The sequence below is a fragment of the Egretta garzetta genome, unplaced genomic scaffold, assembly GCF_000687185.1.
Source record: "Egretta garzetta isolate BGI_Z169 unplaced genomic scaffold, ASM68718v1 scaffold787, whole genome shotgun sequence".
Taxonomy (NCBI): domain Eukaryota; kingdom Metazoa; phylum Chordata; class Aves; order Pelecaniformes; family Ardeidae; genus Egretta; species Egretta garzetta.
Window position 1 is genome coordinate 760,965 of NW_009260266.1, and position 25,039 is coordinate 786,003.

Sequence of the window (25,039 nt, forward strand, 5' to 3'; positions counted from 1 at the left end):
CGAAACACGTGTACTTTGCAAATTAACGTACGCGGGTTTTGCTTAAATGCACCCAGGTGTGTGTTTTGCGGCAGGGTTTTTTTTCGGGTTTTTTGCGATAGGGGTAGAGGAGCCCTCACGAGTATGGCAGAGGAGTCATTTCAATGGTCCGTTTGTACCTTCGGGTTTGGCAAATTAACAGTGTTCTAAAACTGAGAATTTAAACTGCCAAATATTTCCTTCAGGCTGCTCAGGAAATTCCTTCTTCTGGGAGCCGGACTTAAAACCACCACATACGCATAGGTAAATAGGCATAGGTTTAATTCTAGCATTTTTCCAACCAAGTTATGTAGTATGCTGTGATATTGGATGGCGTTATTCTTTTAATACATAATTTTATTTGTTTATTGCATTATCCTAATGTAGACAACATTTTATCCTGATGTCCTCGGACTACCACACTTAGTTAATGATAGTTCATTATGTCCTCAGAAGGGAGCAGATCTAATTTATTTTGAAAAATTTTTGTTAAACAAGATTTGCAGATAGAGGAAAGTTCAAAAATCTCCCCAAACAGGAATGGCTGATGCATGGTGAGGCAGAAGACGATGTTGGAAGTATTTCGTTCTCTAGATTATTAACAGAATTAGTAAAGATAATTTCTCTTGAGTTGAAACATCCATTATTTAATCCAAGAGCTGCAGCTGAGATGCCTTAACAAAGGACCTAGAACTTGTCTGATATTTAGTGTGAATTTCATTCTCAATTATAAAATGAACTAGGAAAAATATGAAATTAGCAGATATCTTATTTTTGTTACACTATTTACATACTAAAAATGTCCTGTGCTGCATTTCTCATAGTGGTTCATCTTTGTGACGTTTCCTACAGTCTATGAAGGTGTTATTATCTTACTTTACCTTTAGTTGCACATTAACTACCAATAGCGCATGATATTTTTGGCATCTGTGTAGGATAAGAAGGTGATGCGTTATGCAGTTACTATGAGATGAGAACATCACGGGACAGACAATGCTCACCCTTCAAAAACCAAGAGCATTTTGGTTCTAAGAGGCCCCAGCTGCCTTCTGCAAGGTGCTAAGTCACTCTGAAATTCAGTGGGCTTTGATGGAAATGCAATTGCCAAAGGATCTGCAATTTCTCACAGGATTGGGACGTTGGGTCCTGACCTACAATGGTGCTTAGGTACTGAACTTGGGTTGATGTTACTGGGAATTAAGCACCTAAGTATTTTTGAGGTCATAGGTTTCAACAGGGATGTGAAAAATGCAGTTTTTACTTAGGCAGCTGCATGGCTTCCCTTTTTGTGCTGTTTTCCTTACTTAGACTTTACAGCTCTGTTTTTTCCACTGTTTTAAAGTTCTGGCTTTTGGCCTGTGCACTTTATACATACATTCAAAAGCATTTCCTTGAGCACTTCTCTTTTTTAGGGTTGACTTGCCAGTTATCCATACATAGAAGTCTCACAACATGAATGAGAGAGAATTCCATCTTTAGTTTGTGGTGGTGTGTTGTCACCAAAACCAGAGTGGCTTCCCATGTCATTCCTGTGAAAATAATCAGGCACAGGAGGGAAAAGAGAGTGTTAACTATGTCAACCATGCACCAGTACCCAATCTTCTGTAGTCAAATTTTATGTGTAATGTGAAAAAATGCATTAAAATGTTGTGTAATGTCCAGTCGAGTAATTAGAAGTTATTACTTTGCTGTGTGCATATTTATTTACATGCAGTATAGCAATTAGTACTACTCTGCGCTGTCTATTATGACGTAAATTTATCTCTGGAGAAGTGTTAAAAAGTGATTTATGTCACCGTAGCAGGAACACTGTCTCCAGGTTTGAAGAGTTTCTGGCATTTTTGTGGATAGGAGATTCTGCATAGCTGGTCTTCATTAGCCACTGCAGATCATGTTCTTGAGGCATTCTGTCATTGATTCCCTTATTAGATAAGACACCCAAATATTTATGGGAGTTTTGTTTGTGTACCTGTCAGCTTGGAGGCTAAATGCTTTCTTGCAAAGAAAACATTTCCTGCAAAAGGCTGATTGCCACGGACTTAACTGTTATTGTGTATTTTGAGCTAGGATACAGGAGTCAGAGGTACATCTTTGTTCCTTGTCCATAAGCACCAGGAAAGACAGGTCGTTCCAGGAGATGCTGTGGCACCACACTGCAGGTCTTACTCAGAGCTGAGGCCAACTCATTAAACTGAATTTTTATTGTTAGTTATTTGGGACTGCTACATATATATTGTTGAAAGCTGCCTGATCAGCTTTAAAATAATTTGCGAAAGGAAATACCATGTTAACCTCCAAGCAAAATAGTAACACCTGCTGTAAGGGCTTTGCAAATTAGGTCAAAATATAGCTGTTGGTTGATGAAGCCAATATAATTGCCAATTAGGAGTTATTCTGTACCTCGTTTGTGGGACTTCTGGGAGGCACGCACACAAATTCTGTCCTTTTGTTAATGTTGAGAACTTATACATTAGAAAAAGCCATTTCTTTTCATTAATACATGAAGCAAGTAAAATCTGTTGCAGTAATTGCTTAGGATATGTTACTAATCTTCATCCCAGCTGCAATTAATAAACAAGCCTGCCTCTTGGTTATTTTTCCCCTTGCATTTTCATAGGTTAGTTCATTCTTACAAATAGTTTGTTACATCATATGAGAGAATATTATAATAGGCTGCATTGTGGTTTTTAAAATATCATCAGTTAAAAAACCACATTCCTAGGCAAGTGAAAAGAATGCCAAGCAGTTGAAAAGAACAGAGATGCTAAAAAATTCTCAAACTTAGGTCTCATTGCAAATCGTAATTGTGCAGTCCTTCACAGTAAGGCTTACGTGGTTTTATGCTTCTGAGATGCCTTTATCTGAAAATGTAAAACAAATCTGGTGGGTTAGCATGTTACCGAACTTTTATTTTGGAAAAGGCAAAGTACAGAGAAGTTTATGGTTTGTGTGGGAAGTGATTATTCTTTAGGGGAATAGATGGGAAGACGCTTTTGCTGAATCCTGTTAAAAATTGAGTTGTTATTGCTGTAAAATGCTAATAAAGATGTGAAGCTAGGTTGTATATATTTCAAAGCTGAACATCAAATACAGTAGTCATCATAGGGTTTCTTCCTTGGAAACAGGGATCACCATTAACATGTCTATTAGTTCTGAACTATAAGCATATGGCCAGTACCTAGGAGCCCTAATAGGTTTTTCTTTCCTTTGTTGTTTATTTCAACCAAGATCATCTCTTGCTGAAGTTGGTGGAACTGCTCCCATTCTATGCTTTAAATAAAAGCTAAGTTTGATCTCTGGGCAGCTCTGCCTGCATGAGGTGTGTAGGAACAGCTGTATTGTCATGAGTACAAACAAGCAGAGACCTGCAAAATGTCCGTAAATGTAGATCATAGTTTCAACATTAACAAATTCTGGGTTTAGAGATGTGTTGTGCTTGCTCCTTTAGAAAAATATCCAGTGTTTAGCTCTGGTTTCAAACATTATGAATTTTCCCAGTGTGGATTATTTACGTAAAATTATTTCAACAACAGATGTGTAAACAGTATTTGTGCTCTGACTCTTGTGTACATTTCTTCTTAGTCTACTAGTTTCTAGTGTACTGTTTTGTGTACAAAGGTTATTTGTTGTATTCAGACAGATTTAAAGCTCAATGAAAGCATTTGAGAAAGTGGTTTTTATGCCCTGAGAGTTAGCAGGTGTTGAGATATTTAGACATAACTATATGCATGTAGAACAGAAAAGCTTTTAGTAGGGTATAAAGTGTAAAATACACTTTTTCTAAACTGCAGATGTCTACTGCAGGACAAACTACGTATACTCATCCTGCAGTTAAGACAGATAGATTAAATAGTGATCGATTATGTGTGCTTTTTTCATTTCCCAGCTATAGCCACAGAACTTAATTTCAGGAATATCTAAATGTATGGAACATTTGAAAAAGCAGTACATTGGCTGTAAGCAAGAGGACTATAAGCAAATGTAAGGTGAAGTCAGCTTTTCAAACTTAATTCTGTTTCATTACTTGTAAATAAAATAATAGTTGGACCACGTCATGACCATAACCTCTGCAGAAAAAGTTTGTCTGGCAGTTTTGAGCTGAATTTGTACAGCAAAAATGGAGGCTTATTGTGCAATTTTAATTTAAACTATCAACAGCTGTAACGCATCTATAGTCTTACACTGATTCCTTTACAAGACACTGAAGTGCTGTGAGAAGTCAAGGAGTTCTTACTCTAGTTAATCATTCTTTCTGGATATGCCTTATGAGAACATCACCAGCCTTACCTTCTTTTTGTGACGCTCTGACAGATTTGTCTGAGGAGTATTCAGAGTTAATTATCAATCTAGAAAAGCTCTTTACACCATTATGAACATTTTTCTACCCTTCCAAAGAAACCATTGTGTAAGACTCTTGCTAGCAAACAGATCCGATGGAGTCTTTTGTGGGTGATCACATCTACTCACATGACAAGGCCTTTGCTACCTACAGTGTGACCTTAAATTGACCTTAAAGCTTGTGGACTGGGAAGAATCATTGTAATGATATAACATAAAATAAGTGAGAGAAAGCACCAGAAATTAAGTTTGAGTACCGAATAAGAACAGCTATTTAATTTTCTTTTGATGCTCAGTCTAGTTGTATGAACGAACAGATGAAAGTGAGAGCTGTGTTTTTCCATGGGAAGAAAAGAAATACCTTGCTTTAGCTTGACCTTCCTGTACTAGTTGTAGTCACCTAGAGAGCTGTAAAAGCAAAGCAGTGCAGAGCAGATGTCAAATCTTTATTGAACTCCACTGTGAATAGAAGACCAAAAATAGCAATTTTCTCCTTGACTCCTGTTTGCACATTTCAGTACAACTCTGTGAAAGAAACAAGACAACCTTTGTTCTTAAAATTTCAGTGTAAATCATTAAAAAAATCTTACAGTGGAAAGGATTAGATATTACTCAAGGAACTCCAGACTGACATACATCTCCCTTCATCTCTCTTGCTCTGTCTCTCCTTGTCAACACTTGTTTTCTCCAAGGTATATATATAGCAAATAATACCACACATTTGATTTGAAGGCTTTGTTGGCAAAACGTAGGGCCCAGTTTTGCATTTCCCGTAAAAGAAAATGCACTTGACAATGGTTTAGGACATTTTCTAGCTAAGGTACTCTACAGAGCCTTGATGCTATCAAGAACTCCACGAAGTGTGTTTGTCTTTGAAGCATAATGTAGGTTTGGAAACAAAAGAATGGGGAGAGAAAGACACAGAATGTCAATACTGGCTTTTAAAACTTAGTGCTTTCGGGTTTTTTGGGATGAACTTCAAGTTGCTGAGAGCATGAAGTTCTTCTAAGAGTTGATGTGAATGCTAAATGATTAGCTCTTTTGAAATTGTGGTCACTTTTGTTTATATATCTAATAATGAATGTAGGTGCCTATATTGGCACCTTGAAGTTTGGTAACTCTGATATGTCAAATACGTTTTCCCTTAGTCCAGTCTGTTTGTTTAATTTCCTCATCTGTCTAATTTTAAGGTTAGAAATAATACAGTTATACCAATTGTCATGTGCTTTTTGCCTGAGTGCCCATTTTGAAAAAAAATTAGGTGATTTATAGCCCTTGAAGTATATAAAGCCCTTTAGTATACAGAAATCTTTCCCTTCCTATAATAACTAGGAAAGATTAAAAATCATATTTTCCTTCATGAGTGTTCAGTTTAGTCTGATAGGCATTTGTTTTGTTAAAATCTGTTAGAGATCATGTTCTTTTGTGCAAAAGACTGCCTAGTCAGGTAATGGAAAACCCATAGTATATAACAATGATTCATTCACGATATTATTCTTTGTGACTAGTGAGCTGACAAATATGTTCCCCAGGCTGTCCTTACAGAACCAAGTCAGTTGTGGATGCTGCAATACATGCAGGCTTTCCATCTTGAATGTCTAACTTAACACACAAGCAACCATGAACCTATAAGGATGGAGATAGGTAATATACACATGCAAACCGTTGAAATTGTTCAGTAACTGTGGGTGAGGGATAATTGTTTGTATCCTTGCTCAGGAAAAACCTGTTTGTAATTTAATTTTTTTTTCTAATAATTATAATTTTTCCATGTATTTTATCCTTACTACCTTTGGTTCTTTGAGCATCTATTATGATCAGCAGTATATTTTATAACGCGAAAACCTGTTTGTAATTTAACTTTTTTTTCTAATAATTATAATTTTTCCTTTTATTTTATCCTTACTACCTTTGGTTCATTGAACATCTATTATGATCAGCAGTATATTTTATAACGCTTGATACCACAATAAAGCAAATAGTGACATTTCACGCAAATTTTGCTGTGATAGCCCTCCAGGGCAGCCTGAAAAACTTAGTGCAGGCATATTGTGCATGTATTGAAGTGAAATCAGCAATGTCTGCATGCATCTAGAACGCAAGGAGAAAGGTGCTCCCCAGGATTATTGACTAGGTTTAAAAAGGAGTGAAGAAAAGGTAATTTAGATTTCAAGTCAAATTAACAGATGGGTTTACAGTCTGTAGGTGGAAGAAACTAGACTTGAACTTAACCTGTGTTTATATATAATGCTTTTAGTCTAGCCTTAGTCTTGTTTATCTCCTTCTCAGTTCATCGTTTCTTCCCAATTTTGGTTATAAGTGATCAGCCAATTTTGAATCCTTGGATATGTATTACAATACTATTTTTATTTTTATAAAATATAATGCAGGGTGCTAAATTGTAGGAATGACATTTTAATGGCTTTTCTTGGGGGGAAAAAAAAATGTATCTTCCATCTTTTTCCTGTTTGTGGTCAAAAAATGCTGAAGCAGTTTTGGATTCTATTAGTTTTGTAGTTCTAAAGCTGGTTTTACAGTACACACTCCTAGCTTTTGCATATACTTAACTTGCGTACATACTTAACTTAAAGAACAAGTAGTCACGTGTCGCGAGTCACATGCATAAATATTTGTAGACTGGGTTTAGTAAAAAACTTGTTCATATGCTCTCCAGAAAAATCATGCTCTCTATTTAGGAGGTTTTATGTGTCTGTTTTAAGATTAGTCTTGCCTAAGTGATTCAGGCGTACTTAGGCTCTGTGGGAATTGTTTTCTGTGAGCATGCTGACTATGCCTTATTTTCCATTTCATCACACTAAATGTCATATTAGGTTTAATGTGCTGCCCGATTAATGACTATGTAATTTTTTTCAGTAAAAATATTATTACAATGCATGACAAAATAATTGTGATGATGACACTCCAGTATAATACATACTGTTGCTCAATTGCTTGATTAACAATCACTCACTGATGACAGTCAGAAACACAACTAATTGTTGAATATATTTTCAGCTTTTTGCTGTCATTTCATCTAAAAGTTATTAAAAAATACAAAAATAACCTTTTGTACTAGTGTCACCACGTTAGTTGAAAGGTTACCAAAATACTCAAGACCACTGTGAACCAAAAAATTGTAATTATCAGAAGGATAAAGACAACGGTACTTCTGTTGATAAGCATGAAGTTCTTCCACATGCCAAGCTTGTGTTTCTCCTGGTCATACATAGATGGTTATTTTAAGTAGTCTCAGTTGTTTAGGCCCATTGAATATACTGGTCCTACTATGTATAAGCTTACCTTCTGAAAGATGCTTCACGAATTTATCCAGCTTTTTATCTGATTTTGTCAGGCTTTCTTTGAAAGTGCAAAATAGCTGACGTTTAAGTAATATTTTTATTTAATAAATTAATTGCACAGTGACATGAAATAAGCCAAATGAAACATATGCAATGTACACATGATTAGTCTTAAGTAACCTGCCTGCTTCATTTATTACATAGACTTGGCATAAAATTTATTTAAATCTTACTTCAGTGGGTCAGCTTTTGTTTTGCTTCACTCTGTGTGAAAGGAAAATCATTCAGTGGAATTTAGACCATAGTAATACCAATGAGTTCTGTCGCTGACGTTGGAGAGGCCAAGATTTCACCATATATGTATGACAAAACACAGCATATTTTTAGAAATGTTGGATATTTAAATTCCATTTTAGTTGCATGGTGCAAACCTGAAATAATTCATTGACCTCAATAGATCCATTCCAGATTTCTATCGGTATAATCAAAAGTAGACTTTAACCGATGGCTGTAAACTAAAAGAAAATGTAAATTTCTAAAATCTGTTATTCTTAACAAAAAGGAAACCAAGCTGACGTCTCGAAATCTTTAGCATTCTGGCCTAACCTAAAAGACATTTTCACACGGTTAGATTAAGGCCCCGGGGTTGTGTCAGACCTATGGTAACGTCTTTGAGCCTACGCAGAATTAAATGATTGCTGTCCTCACACCACAAAACTTGGCAGTAACCTCTTCGCTCTCAATTTTCAGTCCTAACTTTGTAGAAACTTTGATTCTCTTTTCTTTCTCCCATTTTTGAGTCCTTGGTCATACTCCCAAATAAGGAAGCCTAGCCAACCACAGCAGGCGACTGGCCAGCTGGCAAAAATCTGCTGCTCAGAACAACAGCCTGCTGCTCTTCTTTGCCTCAGTCTTGCAGAGAATAAGGAACTATACAGCAGACTAAAACAATTGATAATTCAGCTCCCCTCTGACTACTAAACTCAGGCTTGAATCTCAGTATTCCCTCAGTTACCGTGGATCTTTGCACCCAGACTGAAGCTGAAGAGAGCACTCAGTTCCAAAATCTCTCAAATGTTTTAGAGGGTTGCTGAGTTTATTTGCATTTCCAAACTGTTTGCTACTCAGTTAAGCCCAAGTTGTTTGGTTTGTTTTGCTTTTTTGCTTTTGTTCCCCTCCCATCCCTCCCCCCCTGTCAGTTTTGTATTAAAACACGTTTCTATAGATGAAGGGGAAGATTCCCTCCCCTTAACTTCAATGGAAGCAGAATAAAGCTACAGCTTATTCTCTCCACAGTCTCTGCTTTTTTCATGTCTGAACATGAACTCACTCAGAGTCAAGTGATACCGAACTTCTAATTCTGTTCTGAGTGGGTTTGAGATGAGGCAAACAACATTTTAGTGGAACTGTTATGTCACAGTAACAAATACCTATGGATTAGTTAGTTTATTTCCAGGACCTCATGGGCTATACGTTGCTATTTATAATTTAACTTTCTCAAGCAGCCAGGACTGTGTTTATGTTACCATGGTGTTACTTGCCATACTTGAGGGTGGATAGTAAATGCTATAATTGAAAATAGATACTCCCACTGAATTAAGTGTAACAGGTGGTTATGTTTTTATTTAATCATGCTGCAAGCATAATACAAGTTCAATGTGGATACCTCTAACCCTGCCTTTTTGCTAAGACATTTTCAGATGTGCCAATTTGTCTTTAGTGGCCAGAACTGGAGTAAACAACATGAGTGATTTGTCTTGTACAGTCCAAGGAATGTCAGTAGCAATCAGTGAGTATCCTCCACTTCAGAAAGCGAATGTTCATATGCAGGAGAAAAGGAGATGCTCTGCTCTAGGGGGGAGGTCTACATCTCATCCTTCTTCTGGGGACCATAGCGTGGATAAAGCTCTGATTCCTTAAGAGCATTTGAGGAACAGTGATTGCTGTTTCCTTGTGATTTCCTCATATTAGCCCTCTTACCTCATCTCTTAATTTCTTTCAGTTGTCCACCGTAAGGAATTGCACATCTGTTTTTAGGTCTGCCCCATCTTAATATTATTGTGGCTTAGTTTCATCCCCCTTTCACAACCATAAGAATAGGTTTTGATCAAATTTTGTCAACTCCCATAAAATCATTTAAATGTTGTATATAGAATATATAAAATACATGAGAAAATATATTTTTATATATGAATACTTTTTTTTCATTCTTAATAGTAGAAGGACAGAAACATGGATTTTATCCTAAATTCTCGTAAATATTTAGTCAGGAAGAAAACTAATTGTAGATTTTTCTCTCTCACATATTCTAAAATGTGAAAATTAAATAATTCAAAATAGCAGTATTGTTTCACTCTCTACTTACTGCAAAAAGTCATATGCCCAAGAGTATTAAGTAACCAAGTACGAACACTTCAGTCAGGGTAGTATGGTCGTTATCAAAGGCATTTGTAAAGTACATTTTAATAGAACTATACAAAAGGTATTTAATTGGTGCGATTGTGTGAACAGTAAAGTGCACAGTAGAGATTCTTGCATGAGTTCTGCACAGCAGTCTCCTGTTGAGGATTTTTGCAGCTTTTTTAGAAGTAGCTGTCAGACTCCCATCTTTACTCTGTCAAGTTTTGTATCAGCCAAAGGCTAATTGGGTCCTCCAATTTTTCATATAGCTGTAGGGTATAAAATGAATTTTCAGCAGTAGATGATGTGTGCATACATAGATTTTTCTCTTGAACTCAGTTCAAGGTTGTTCCTCAGTTTTCCTTTCGCATTTTGCACAATGAACAAAGCAAAGGCAAAAAAATCCAGTGGTTCAGAAGGAAGTATGATTTGTCGTATTTTGGTTTTAAGCTGGTTTACATTGGCTTGAAATATTAATGTTATTTAAACCAGTATCACTTCCTGTGTACACAAGACTGAGAGTCAGAGTTTATGTCTTAAAGCTTTGCAAGGAGGTCCTTAAGGCCTTTTACAAGCTTCTAGCAATTGCATTCCTTTCCACAGGTTATACTTAACATTTTTGTTTGTAGGCCTTTTCCACATGTAACAATTTTGAAAGTTAGACTTGCAAATTAAGTGAGCTACTTTAGCTTTCTAGGCCTACCTTATAGGTAGCAGTTGATTGACTTTATTGTTACCAAAAAGCTGAGGACATTCCCTAGGGCCACTAACAAACTTCCATGTAACAGTAAGCGTGCAGTAAAGCATTAGTCTTTGCAGTATTCATGCATATTTAATGGTAAGGAAAGACGACCAAAACTCAGCATTGTAGCCAATCCAAACCTTTCAGAAGAACAGTGAGTTAAGAAAAAAAAGCATTGAGTTTTCAAGATATTCTTGATCAAATGAAATAAGAAATGCAATACTGAAGGTGATTAATGTAGATCAGTAGATCATGTCTGTTAAAAATTGTGTCATAGATCCACACGTCCAAATGGAAATTTACTATCAAGCTTGGGTTTTTAAATGTCTTCCTGAGTTACCCCTGTTCAGCCGGCCCTTTGCCTGTTCTTTTTGTAGATGTAGGACCTCTGCTTTCTTTTGGTGCCGCTACGGAGTCTGAAAGTCACACAGTCCTTGCATAAACCTGTGGTGCCCTGGAGCTGCCTAAATCTCATCTAAAATAGACTATTGACCTGGGAAATAACTAACTAGCATTTCTAACCAGTGTAGCCCATGTGGGTACAAGAGTAAGAGTCTTGAGTCAGAATGCTGTTTTAGCAAAGTCTTCATCAGTTACAGATCAGAATTTTGTCTTGATGGTTATGAAAGATTTGCCACTGTGCTCTACCAGGCTTCATTTGGTTGAGTTTGTATCTGGTTATTCTGTGCTTTTCTTCAACAGTTATCTGTCGTTATTCATTCTTAACATTCACAATTCTCTGTGTGAAACTGTAGCATGAATTTTTATGTTAGTGTTGATAGGTAGTTCCTGATAGACCTCCCTCCCACCCCGAGTATTCATTTCCCTGGTATCTTGCTTCTTAACCCCAGGTTAGATAGTACAGTGCAAATGTTCCATGACTCTTGGTCTAAAACAAGATTTTAATCCATTTTGTCAGCTAAAAGAAAATAAGTGAAAAGGAAGGAACAAGAATGTATATAGAAGGCATTTTTCAGCTAAAGGGATTTAATAAATAATAAGGTTGTATAGCAGTAAGACAGAATTCACTTGCTCCGTCAGGTGGCAGTTAAAAGCATTTTCCATTTTTTTGCAACTGGAAATACAAGTAAGCTATGTAGGAAAAGAAATAGACTTGCCGATTAATAAAAGCTTTGCCGTTCTTTAAATCTTTTGTCATGTAATCACTGACATAAAAATAATTACAGAGCTGTTGGGGTACATTTTTGCCTTTCTTATTTTGCAAACCCCTACATTTTTTTTTTTGCACTTCTGACACCTTCCGGTCAAGAGTTCCAAAGGAAAAGGATTTTACTCCATTTTGTCTACTTAGCGTTTCATCACCCCACTGATTTATGAGTGCAAATTATTTGCACGTGTCAGATTTAAACATACACAGTTTTGGAGGCACAGTAAACTTCGCAAGTTGACATGTCATGTTAGCCTCAGTAAGTCTGCCAAAGATTTGGTCCCTTGTGTCCTTTCTGTAGCAAATTCATGCACTGGATCTGCTTGTCATATGCTAGAAAACAGGGAAAGACAAGTGAGAGCATCGAAGTTTAAAACATGTGGGTTACATCAGTAGACATTTTTTTACCATTTCCTGTACCTGCATATTGATACTAGTTTAAAACTATTTTTCTTAGGCTATTCAAATATTTCTTCATATTTTGCATGTATACTGATGAGATGAAAGGTTCAAAACTGATGAAGTAAAGAGTTACTGGGTTTGTTCCTGTTAAATCCTTAGCATTTTTTGGTTATCTCCAAAAATATATAAACTCTTCTGTGAACCATTTCTTGAGGAATACCAGTGTTTCAATTTCTCTGTCTAATGGAGTTGCTGAGGAGGTTCTCATTAGGGAGAAATGAAAATGCGAAGGCTTGTGGGTGACATAAAGGCTTTCTAACATACCAAGCATGAGATCCTTTTCAGGCAGCCTCCAAACAACTTTACGAATTAATCATTACCTTAAGGTAGGATGGCTCTGTGGTGTGTATTGCATTTTCATAAAATAACTAGCCCAAGATTGAAGGCTCATGTACTGTATTCCTAAGGAACTGTGCACTGGTAATATCATCTACTGGTCTTTTTTCCTCTCAGTAGATCTTCTGAGATGTTTCTCTGTAATTTCACACTGGTAAGTCTTGTGTCCCTGGTAGTACATTTACATGTTTTCAGAAGCAGAAGCAATAACAATAGCTGCGTGATACAGCTGGGGTGTTTGCTTCTTCTGTCTGTAGAAGACCATGGTGAAGCCAAAATTTTCATCCCTGAATTCTTCCATTTGTCACATGCTGAGGTGACCTGTGGTGAATTTGGGCTAAAGAATTCTAAGCTTGTGTTCCAGGTGATCATCGCCACTACGGTCAAGGCGATAAAGTTACTCAGCTTTTCATCAAATCAAATGTTGCAGGCTGCAAGTGATCACTGTGTCCCTGTATCTCCTCTGCTTTATGTTCTCTCCTTTTTTCTCTTCGTACCCTCTATAATATGCCTCCTACTCCCTCTTTTAAATCCTTTTTGTAGGAGGTTAATTACAAAAATGTAGCTTTCCATCCTTGTTGGGTTCAAGTTATTGCTTGTTCTTTTTATATATTGTTCATTGGGGATTTTTTTTAATAAGTTGTGGATGAGAATGCTGCCATTGTTAATGAGTATATTGAACACTTCAAGACCTGGCGCAGATTCCGCTGGGACTTCACTGGTGTCCTCTCTCCAGTGATAAAAATTACTTGTCTATTTATTTTACTTTTTTATTGTATCTTCTAAACAATGACTTCTCCATGTAAGGACTTTTCTTCTTATCTCATGGCAAATTAGTTTCTTTTAGAACTTCTGGGGAATGACCTTGGCAAAATGGGGTTTTGGTCTTGAATCATGGCTTGGCCCGTATCAGCTAGGTCTCCTTTGTCTTCATACCTGTTGACCTCTTCAGGGACAGATTAAGACATGACTTCTCTTCATTGAAGCTGTGTTAACTTTTCCCTCTGTTGTGTTATTCACACTTTTTTTTTTTGTGCTTGAGTAATAGGAATCGCCCTCATATGCTCCTTCTCAGTTTTCTGCTCGATACATTGAACTGATGGTAGCAAACGACAAGCATATGAAAAGCAGGTTAATACAACTCCTGTCCTACTTGGTGAAAGTATAGAATTTTAATGTAATGCCAACACAATATATTGAATTAACTGTAAGTGCAAAGAGACAGCATTCCAATTAGAGTACCAGCTGATATTTTTTTTAGCGTGGCTATCTGCTTATTGCATTTGAGCACAAAACTTTCATAGAAGAATTTTGATGACTTTTTTTTTTTTTAATACTTATTCATTGAAATCACTGACTATTTGGGGACTTGTTAAAGAGTAACAGAGAGAACAGAGAGGTAGCAATAATGCTAACAGGATTTCAGAGGGGTTTATTGATATTTTTGGCAAGCAGTATTTGTTAGTGGTGTACAACAGTATTTCCATATTATACCTAAGTTGTTTTGCCAAGTGCTGGTTGGCTGTATGTCATGTTCCTTAGTTTCCATTTGGAGCTGAGTACTCTTCTGATTGTTTTATCTCTGAAAGGAATTAACATTTGCTTTATTTCAGATACTAGGTCTTGTAGCGTGCATATCATTTATAGGAATAGGATACTGTGTTACGAGGCGTGATTCTTTTGTTTATCTAGGCTTTGTCATTGCCAGTAGGAAACACTGTTCTGCTGTCGTTTCATCACCGCGGTCCTAGTTCATGCCCAATGCACACAGAATTGGCAGTCTTGAAAGCAGAGATAAATTTCCATGTCCATGTTTAACTTTGATTGTTCTTACACTTTTGCTATAACCTCCTCCCACTGACTGTAAATCAGTAAGTGAAAAGCACACCATGTACACTATCTGCAGCCAAGCATTTGATATGATTGTAATTAATTGACAGCATTCCTACAGTATGCAGATAAGCAAGATGAGTGCCCTTCTCAGGTCCACTTCTACTCACAGTGAAGTCAGTGGGAGTTTCCCTTCTTTGGCACTGAGTGCAAAAATGTGATCCTGAGAGAGAATTAATTGAAGAGCTGTATATGAAATACAAGACACATTCTGTACTGAACTGCATTCTGTAGAACTCCATTGACTTTAAAGTGGCAGAAAATCTGTTAATTTATCGATCAGTGGGAAATGAGGATATGCCTGCAGGTTTGTGAATTTTGAATTAAAGATTTAGCTCAATTGTGGTGCCTTCGGGTTGTAATAATACATTAAATCAGTTTGCAATATAATCAATGGACCAAGTTAATACCAACTATATTAAAAATTATAATTAAGACAAGTAGTTCTTTAGTAAGAAGACACTAATTTGAAAATAAATTTTCTAAGGTAAGATCTAGTGTTAAAAAGGAATTAGTATTTCTGTGGACTGCCAGCTACTGTCATGTCAAAATGTTGTGGCCTTGGAAAACCAAATACACCACTGCAAAACTTTCTCTGACTTATTTCCATCTTTCACTCTTGCATAGGAGTTATATTGGTTGGGTATAATGGTCAGAAGGAAGCAGGATCAGGAAAAATAAAAGCGCAAGATCAAATGCTGATGGCAAGATAATAGCTGACCTGCATTTGAACAGAGCATGAGGTTTGCATTAGGAAGGTATACTTCTGGGTTGCACATACTTGAATTTTGTTCCTGGAATGCTGAAGATCTCCCTGTTACTATCTGTATAACACAATGCCAGAAAAAATAACTCCTGGTTTCATGATTCAAGTAAGTGCAATCTTTCTTACTCTCTCACAAAGTACTACAAGTCATTTTTGCATGACATTGACATTTATGTGTTCTTTAACTCCGTTCTATCAGAGGACCAAATTATGTTAGAAAATTCCAACTGTTTCCTAGGTACTTGTAATAAAATTGTGGAATAGATGATTTGATAAGTGAGATATAATATGGACAAATTAGCACAAGATGAAGCAATTTTTTGTCTGGTCAGCAAGATGAGCCTGGCTTGATAAGTGCTAATACATTTTATTTTTTTTTTCTGGCACTTGTTATTTTACTGCCTTGTCATCTTTAGCAAGTTAATAGTAAAAAAAATTCTTCATGTGGACCTCTATTCTGGGATTTAGGCAATTTTGTTGTCTTCTATTGATATAAAATCTTAAAACCCGTCCTCTTCAGGAGAAAGCCTGTTTTGCTCATAAGAAAGTTAAAGCACCCCCTGACCACAGGTGCAGGAATTGTGGTAGCCTCAGTTACACCCCACGTTCAAACAGGACTAACATCAATAGATGTTGGGAGCTTTTTGTTTTGCCGATGATGCTTGTCTTGTAGTGGCTGTAGTCCCGAAGCTGATGGCCCATGGAAGTAATGGGAAAATACGCAAATATCATAATCTTCTGAATCAGCTTTTATAAGGCATTACTGTAGTCTGAAACAGTTACAAGCCACTGAAACATGCAAATCACGTTTGTGTGAGTGACAGAGTGAGGGTGTCCCTGTGTTTAAATAGGGCATTACTTAAAATAGTACGATAGCAGCTTTCCATGGGAAAGTACTTTCTGTTCAGTGAGATGTTTTCTTTCTCTACCTAGTCATCAAAAACAACATCAATCCCATTTCCAGTGAGGCAAGCTTCTGTGGAATGTGACTTTTGTTATTTTCCTTACCTGATAAGAGCTGTATACCTAAAATTATGCTTGAAAAAGGACTTGTTCATGAGAACTTAGCCTCAAAAAATTGATTTTCTGGCTAGATGCAAGGAAGGTAAATTCAGTCTTTCTATTGTTTTCGAGCACTTTAATGCAGGGAAGGAAATAGAAGTGAGTCTGTTTGAGTCATGAAATAGAGTATATGGCTGGAAATAATTCAAAGGTAACCTCCTGCTAGTATTTGTTTCTGTTGAAAAAAAGAATGATGTTATAACACACAACTGTCAGATGAAATTTCAGAATTTATATATTACAGAAATGGAATATACTGTACATATTATAATCATGCTACCAATTTACTGAATGTTTTTGGTGGGATTAGTAACATAAAATTAAAATCTATGGAGGCTATAATGATATTATTCAACCAGCTGACCTCTTGGATCTTCAGGCTTGATCTTCTTTTCTCTGCATGCATGGAATTTGTACAGACATCAAGAATTTCATACTAACATGTAGAACTGACTGCCAAACAAGATCCAGTGAACTTATCCCGAGGTGATAAAACTTTCCCCCTCAGTATACAAACGTGTAATTGAATCGCAGATATATCATTGCGTATTTGGATATAAAAAGAAGCTTTAAAATGTTATAGAACACAGGAGCTGATGTGTCATTTTTATGTTAATTTACATGGCTTCAGTTTGTCCTGTAAAATAAAATATTCTTATTCTTACAAATTCTTTTTAACCATTTAGGATGATCCACCAATTCAGTTTGAAGTACTGAAGGGGATGTATTCATTGCAATTATTAGTTCCAGTGTATATGTCCTTCTGAGCATCAAATTAATAGTTTGAGTCATGGAGGTTAAAAGGAATTTTAAGTGCTGCTTTAATGAGGACAGACACTAACATCTTTTGATACCTTGTATCGAATTTAAGTAGTATGCCTATCTGATATACTATTATAGTGGTGCCCGCTAGTGCTTGCATAATTATGGGCCTGTCAGCATTTCCATTACAAACCCCTATATTACAGCTGAAAATATCACTCCAGGATGAAGTTTTGTACAAAAGCTTTCAGCCCTGAACAAAGAAGCTTTCAAAATTAATTTTGCTGCTTCTCTAATTTAAAAATGAAGTTTTGCTGTTGCTTACTCTATCCTGTATTAAGGTCTTGTTTTCAGGAAAAAACCCCACAGGGTCAAAATACTGATGTTTGTTTCCTGTAGCGTGAATATAACATGTCCAAAAGATAAGAATTGAAAGCTGAACGCTTTTATTTAACCACAAAAAAAGAAAAAAAAAAAAGGCAACACAAGCAGGAAGAAGTACATCTGCAAGCTGCCACTCCCAAGTTCATACCCATTTCATTTGCAACCTGTCTACAAAGATTTCAGTAGCCTATATTCTCTTTCATAGATTCCAAAACGGCAATGAAGTTATAATTTCATTTTTTATCAACACAGACTGGTTTAAAAATCATTATTTAAGGGTTTAAGGACAAGCACTTAGAATTAAGTGGTGCCAAAATTAACATTGGCCATACAGTTTTGGTTTGCCTGCTTTTGGAATATATTTTCCATAAAGCTGGGCCCTGGAAAGGCTGTGTGGTGCTCAAGTAAACACCGCTTTTTCATTGTATAATTTTTTGTCTTTTTTTTCCAGTAACTTATTACCCATCTCTGAAATTGGAACCACTGTCTATCATGGTTTTGAGTGATGCTTATCATTAAAGTGTCTGAATGTTTTCCAAAACATTATTCAATTTATTTTCATTACACTTTCATAAAATGAACAAATTTTCTAATTTTATGGATGATGAACATATGTATTGAGACATCATTGTTGAAAATACTTATTTTGAATATTTAATACTTGGAACCCGATTTTTCAGCGTGGAATTACATAGTCCATTTAAACTACAGTTCTCATTGACTTTAGCTACTTGAGCTCTAGCTATCTGATAAATATTTACCTTATCTTTGAATCAGACCTCTTGTGTCAAGTGGGGTACCTAGATGATGAGGAACAAGGAGATAGCAATTGCTTGTAAAGCATTTGGGTTTAAGCAGTTTGCCTTGTGTTACCTAGATTTCTAATTTCTGTAGTTTCTCATCCTTATGCAACACAACTGGGTACTGTTGCGCTGGTGGTGCCCAGCGGATACGCACTGATGTGGATTCTTCAATTCATATGACCTTGAGCTGGCACAGTTTTCCTTTCCCGGCATGTTTTTCAGCTCTTCAGCAAATGGAGCAGAAGCCCTACGTAAAATCATCTGCAATAGTATATAACTACCTTGAGTAGGGAGAAAAAGTGGTACCCGATTATTTAACTGTGCCATAGTGTTTATGCATGCAAGTGCATTAATACCCAATACCCAATAAGCCAGCCATCATTTTTCTGTAACTCTTGAGTGTCCGGCTTTACAAGCTTGGTAACATTTCCTTAAGCATAGCTTTTGTTTGTAGTCATTTTGGGAGCTTTTAAAGCATTCTGAGGAAAAAAAGCTTGACTGTGTGGTCTCGTGTGAGCTGCTTTCTGTATTATCATCAATGTTGGAATCATGAGATGCACTGTGCAGACTTCTGCACTTGAGATAATGGAGGGTAAAGGATAAAATAATAATTTAAAATGTACATGATGGCATACCGTAAAGAGAATAAGCAACAGGAAAAAAAGTGTGATAACATACAAGGAAAACATATCCTATATATAGTAGGATCTGTGAGAGGCTTGAGAGTGTGCAGTAAGCACATATTTTGCTAATTCATCTGGAAAGCTCTAAAAAGCTTCTGTTGAGAATACGGAACTGTATTTGCAAAGACTTAAATTTAAAGTTTTATATTTAGCCAAGAGTCTAAATGTTAATACATTTTCACGTGAACAGCCTAAGATAGGTATTTATGTAAAGACTACACGTCTGTTGAATTTCAAGTCACTTTTCTAGACCACTCTAGCCATGAGAGCCTTCCAAAAGAAAAAAAATTGTAACTTTTATTTCTAATACAACAAATCTTTTTTTATTTAATAATTACTATTATTCTTACCAGCAACTGAATCATTCCTGAGCCCTTTTGATTGTGGCATTTTGAGCCTAAAATAGACACAGTAAAACATTCATGCAATAAAATTTAGCAGTTATTACCAACAAGAGAACAATCTCTTCTAATGGAAGTTGTCAGCAAGCTTAATGACAGGTAATCTGTTACTTTCTCTGCTTATACTTTAGATACATATCTCTTCAATGCAAGTGGTTCATTTTCATATTGCTATTGCTGATGGCATAAATTTTAAAGAGGGTTCTGTTAACAGAAAAATACTGCTCCTTATTTACACAATATACTGCCTATGTTGGTGTTAGAATAAATAGTTGATGGTAACATAAACTTGTGTTTTATTTAACTGGCAATGACCTGCTACACTGTCAACATCATTGCTAGTAATATAAACAGTACAGCTAGTAAATACACAGCATATTCACTAAACCAGCTTCATTGGAATTATTGTCAGAGCAATATTTTAAGTGAAACTGTCAGCTGCTTATGATATTTTAGGCCTGATTCATCAAGGCAATGGCAGTCTTCAAGTCAAATACAGATGAGTAGGAGCTGAGAATGGTTATTTGGCTTCAGTTATAAGCTCCTTTACCTTTAATAAAAACAAAAAACCCAAACCCAACAAAAACAACCACAAAAAAAACGTTAAGGAGCTAAGAGTACGGGTGTACTTCTGTGTGCAATATTGCTGTCAGTTATCTACACCTGGGTTATCTGCAAGTGTTAGCCTGGGTGTTGGAAACAATTCTAGCCATGGTAGCACAAATTACTCCATGCTGAGCTTGCACTGCAGTAAATGCCTGTATTATTATTTATTATTTTCATGTGTCATAGATGAATTATTTGCTAACCCTTAAATCTCATCTTCTTTCAGCAATCTTTTCATATAACCTTCTAAAAACACACCTAATCTTTCATTTCAAGAAAATTTAAGGTTGTGCCGCTTCTTTGAGCTTCTTGCTGAATAGCTATTCATACAGATCTTTAAGCTGATGGTGTTCTCTGAGAGGCTAAGATTAATTTCTTCTGTGTTTTGGTGCATTTCTGAAAGGATAAAATACAACATTTTTGTTCACGGTTTTGTATTGTTGAAGGGGCAATTGCAATTTTAGGAATTTCCAAGAGGTGGTTGTGACATCTAGAAAATTATTTTGAAGCCAATATGCGATGGTAACCTGAGAATTCATTTAATGGCACTTTTTCTTTCTGATGTCACTGGAAGGAGCAATGTCAGTCGGATGGATTTAATGAAGCATTTGATCTACGGATGAGTGGAGAGGCAAGCATGTCTCTGCAAGTCTCCTTTTGGGCTTGCTTGCATTTCTATAATTGAGAAGGTGCATATTGTGCTCAGTTGTTGCCCTGAGTGCATGTCTTCACGAAGATGAAATAGTAATGCCGCAGTGACACCTTCCAGTTAATCACGTGGCAAAGGTACTATAATGTGAAAAAATGTTTCACATCATACCGGCTTCACAAACGCCTCAGCTGCAAAGATAAAAGCATCCATTTTGTAAGGTAGTTTTGTGATATAATTCTCACCAGCAGATAAAAAGAGAAAGAAAATAATCAAAAAATGTAGTGGCAAAGAGTAGTATAGTATTCCAGCCCTGTGTGATTACCTTTAATAGTAAGTGGAAAACCAATGCTAGTTTTATCTTCCTGATGTAATGAAATACTGAATTACCCTTTCATTTCCACAGGTCAAAAAGAAATAATTGGGAAACTTGATCATTCATAGGTGTTTATTCATATGAGTTTATATATTCATCTATTTATTCGTTCTGGCGCTCTTTGTGCCAGGGAAGTTGTTTGTCGAATAGTTGGGGTTGTCAGGGCTTTGTGGCAGAGTGAAGGACTAGAATAACAGTATAAATAGCAAGCCTCAAATTCAAACCTTCTGGCTATAGAAGATTACGCTGTCTCTCCTTTGGTAGCATATATTATGGCTTTTAGGATAAACTAAGGTCTTTTTTAGGAAAACAGCCTTACCAAATTAAGGCTGCGTACAGAAAGCTTGGTCCTCTGATTTGTGTGAGCTCTGGCACAGAAAATGAAGTGACCTTCAGGGAGCTGGCTGCAGTTAGTGGATTCTGAACCCAGTCCTCTTAGCGCAGCTCAGGAAGTTTCCTACATTTTGTTTAGGAAGCCACCAAGAGGCCATCAGATCTGTAATGCTGTGTAGTCATCTTTTTTCTCTCTACCGTATTTTGTACATTAAAAAAAAAAAAAAAGTTGAGGAAGGCGGAAGACTGATATGAGAGCTGCATCTGCTCGATTTGTACCAACGGGAGGGAACTGTGTGACGCACATTTGCTATATGTGGAATTCTCTGGTGTTCACTGGGGCAGTATAGGCAGGTAATATAGGAAACACTAGCAAAGACGAATCCAAGGCTGAAACTCTGACTTTACTTCCTCTCTTCTGCACATTATAGTTCAGGTGCTATAATACAAATCTGCTATTCTCAGTAACTCAGAAAGAACTAGGCAATGGGAATCCTCTGAGCTCTGACCCTTCACTAAATTAAATTGAATTAAACACACTGTTTGCCCTTTTGGAAGGCTTATTTGGTTGCCAGATCTAAGCTTTTGTATTTTATGTTGATGGTCATTATGTGTTTGTGTGTTAGAAATTATCAAAAGAATAAGAAAATAAAGCGATAATCAGTCATGCTTCCCAGACTCTGTAGTTTTAATATCACTAAGTGCCATGGGAAAATGACATGAAAGCGCTGTATTGTCATCCAGCAGCCTTGAGTGCAGTCTTGCATCTTTCATTTCCCTAAATGATCTTTGTTTTGCAACACTAAGTCCTCTTCTGTGTTCAGGCTTCATTTTAAACATCTTAAAAATTTTTAAATAGTATTTACTGATTGTGCAATTTAAATTTAAAGAAATACATTGCAATCAAAAGATTTGTTTTGATTTAAAAAAAAAATCCCCTTTTGGCATTAAATATTATTTTCAAGATCACTGTACTATGTGTTCTATTTTATTGCAATAGCTGCAGTACTTTTTCTTTATTAAGTAACTTCATTTACGTGTCTTAGCTGTCTCTTTGGTGTGAGTTGTTTGGCCATCCAGATTGCATCAGGTAGCTATTGAGCTATTCAGAGTCATGATAAGAGAAAGGGCACGTGACAGGTTCAGCGTAGTCAACTAGAGTATGCACTTCAGTATATAAACCCATAACTGCTTGTGTGCATGCATGCATCTCACTGGAAATGCCAGATTTCTTCCCACATATTGCCCTACTTGTCAGCATTTTGCTCGCAGCAAGACAACCATTTGGCTCCAACAGAAGTAACACTGCAAGCTTCCCACAGAGCCAAACTGGTGGCTGGCTCTCAAGTGACAGTTGTGACCGGTTAAGACAGAAAATTTCTCATTACCATCCTTTCAATCAAAGATTAGAATTTCATGCATTAATTTATTTGGTTTTAACTAATTGTATTCAGCCTGGATAGAAGAAAAGATTGAATAAGTACTGTTTAGCCTGGTTGTCTGCAGTGGCAGGGACTGGCTTTGATAATCCAAGATTGGGAAGCAGGTATATCGGATCCTGGTGATCAAGGAAGATGCAGCTGAAGAATATGCCTACTCTGCGGTGACACTATGTAGCTTTAAATTGTCTGTCTGAGGTGCTGGATAGCAGTTCAGCCATGGCAGCGAGGAATTTGGAGTGCACTGCCTGCCCAGATGGTTATCTGCTTCTCAGGAGAATTGTGCAGTCCACACCAAGCACCAGGCAAAACAACAACAAAAAGAGAAATAGAGAATTTAGGTTTTACTAGCTGGATAATTAACCATTAACGTTCCTTATATGTGTTCATTCTATGCAGTGAATGTGAGAGAGGGCAGAATGGGGATATTATAAAGATTAACGAGTAGCTGGAAAGTGATGGTGTGGATCCTGCAGTAACAGTTTGCCATAAACCTATTATCTGAACTACCTAGCTAAAATATTCTTAGACAAGCTCCAGACCCCAGGCCCTGCTTGAAATACCGCATTCCAGAGTTTTCCCTGTTTCAGGAGCACTTAGTAGGTAGTGTGACATCCCCTCCTTCCCTTCCCACCCCAAAAGTTTTCAAAGAGATTTACATTAAAACAAATCTGAGAAACAGTATGCCAGAGCACTTAAGTTCAGTAGATAGGAAATAAAGCTCTGAGTATTCGCATTGAAGTTTGGCGTTATCTGGTTAACAAAACTGATACTTCATAAAGTTTTTAGAACAAAAATTTCTTTTGTGAAATTGCTTCACTGTCATGTGCCTGTAGAAGTGGTAGAAACCATCTGAAACAGTATAAAAACAATGTTTGAATTTAAAAGTGATACTGTTGCGTACTGTTGTGAATGTTTGACTGAATCACGTGTATTAGTACATTAGACTAAAATTTGACTACTGGCTGACCTGTGAGACCAGTTTGGCCATGGACATTTTTAGTGAGATCCGTTCATGTTTTAATCTTTTCTTCCATCCCTTTCCTTAATTATACCTTTTTCTGTTTCCTGTGGAATAATTCGCAGCCACGTAGCATATGTCAATGAATTCTATAAACTTTTCCGAATTCTTTATTTTTAGGGAAAGTAGTAAGTTTATCAAACAAGAAGATGAACTAGAGGGAGGTCATGCGATGTCGGCATATGACAAGTTTGCGTTTGTGCTGTCTGCTCTTTCTGAATACTATAAAAAATAAAAAATGTATTACACAAAAAAGAGCGGTCATTGGGTTGCCAGCTACAGCGACCGCTTCCTCTCTATGAGTTTGAACCGATGACTTGTTGAGAGTTTGTTGCTTGGGTAGTAGAAGGCCATGGGGTAGCAGGAAAGGAAGCACTGTTATCTTTTTAACTGTATTTTTAGACTGTGGTGAGGGTTTTTTTTGTTTAGCTTGTGTGTATTTTTGTTTTTTCCATTACTGAGGTCTGTAGCAGAATGCTCCAGATTAAATCTCTTGACTTTTGTACAAACCCAGCTTTTTCTAATGTGCATGCATTTCAGGTCTTTGAGCTATATGTTTTCCGTTTTAAACATGTGTCTTTGATAGCAGATTACAGCCCAGAGTACTTGCATAAACTGTAATCGCATGACTCTTGCAGAGCACTGTGCTGCGGTCTGAAGGACCAGAGGAAGAAAACCAGGTTCTCTATAAAGAGACCTTATCTATTTATACATTTTGTTGTTATGGTTTTCAGCTTTATTCCCTGGTGCTACTGTACGCCATGAACTCTTATGCCCAAAGGATACGTTCCAAATGACGCAGCTGGCTCTAACTAATGAGGAAGTGGTTAACTTTGGAGTAGAAAGCACAGAAAAGCTGTTTGTTCACTTACGTACAAAGCTCTCTGGAGTCAACAGGAGAGTCTTTCCATTGAACTCAACAGGATCTGTTCCAGCCTAAGTGGTCTTTTGGAAACTTCTCTGTTTGAATGCCAAAGAAAATTCTTTGTGGTGGAAAGAAGGATATTCCCACTTAGAAGTATTGAGAAATTGTCTTATCTGTTACTTGCAGTATACAAGCTACTTTGGGAGAATCCACAGCCCAGCACAGAACCAGGAGCT

The 25,039-nt window shown here is 36.7% G+C and overlaps 1 protein-coding gene across 2 annotated transcripts in view; it reads left to right on the forward strand.

Moving 5' to 3' along the window:
- PITPNC1 (phosphatidylinositol transfer protein cytoplasmic 1) overlaps window positions 1-25,039 on the forward strand; it is an 86,288-nt gene that overhangs the window by 4,927 nt on the left and 56,322 nt on the right. The gene's annotated exons all lie outside the window — the stretch shown is intronic.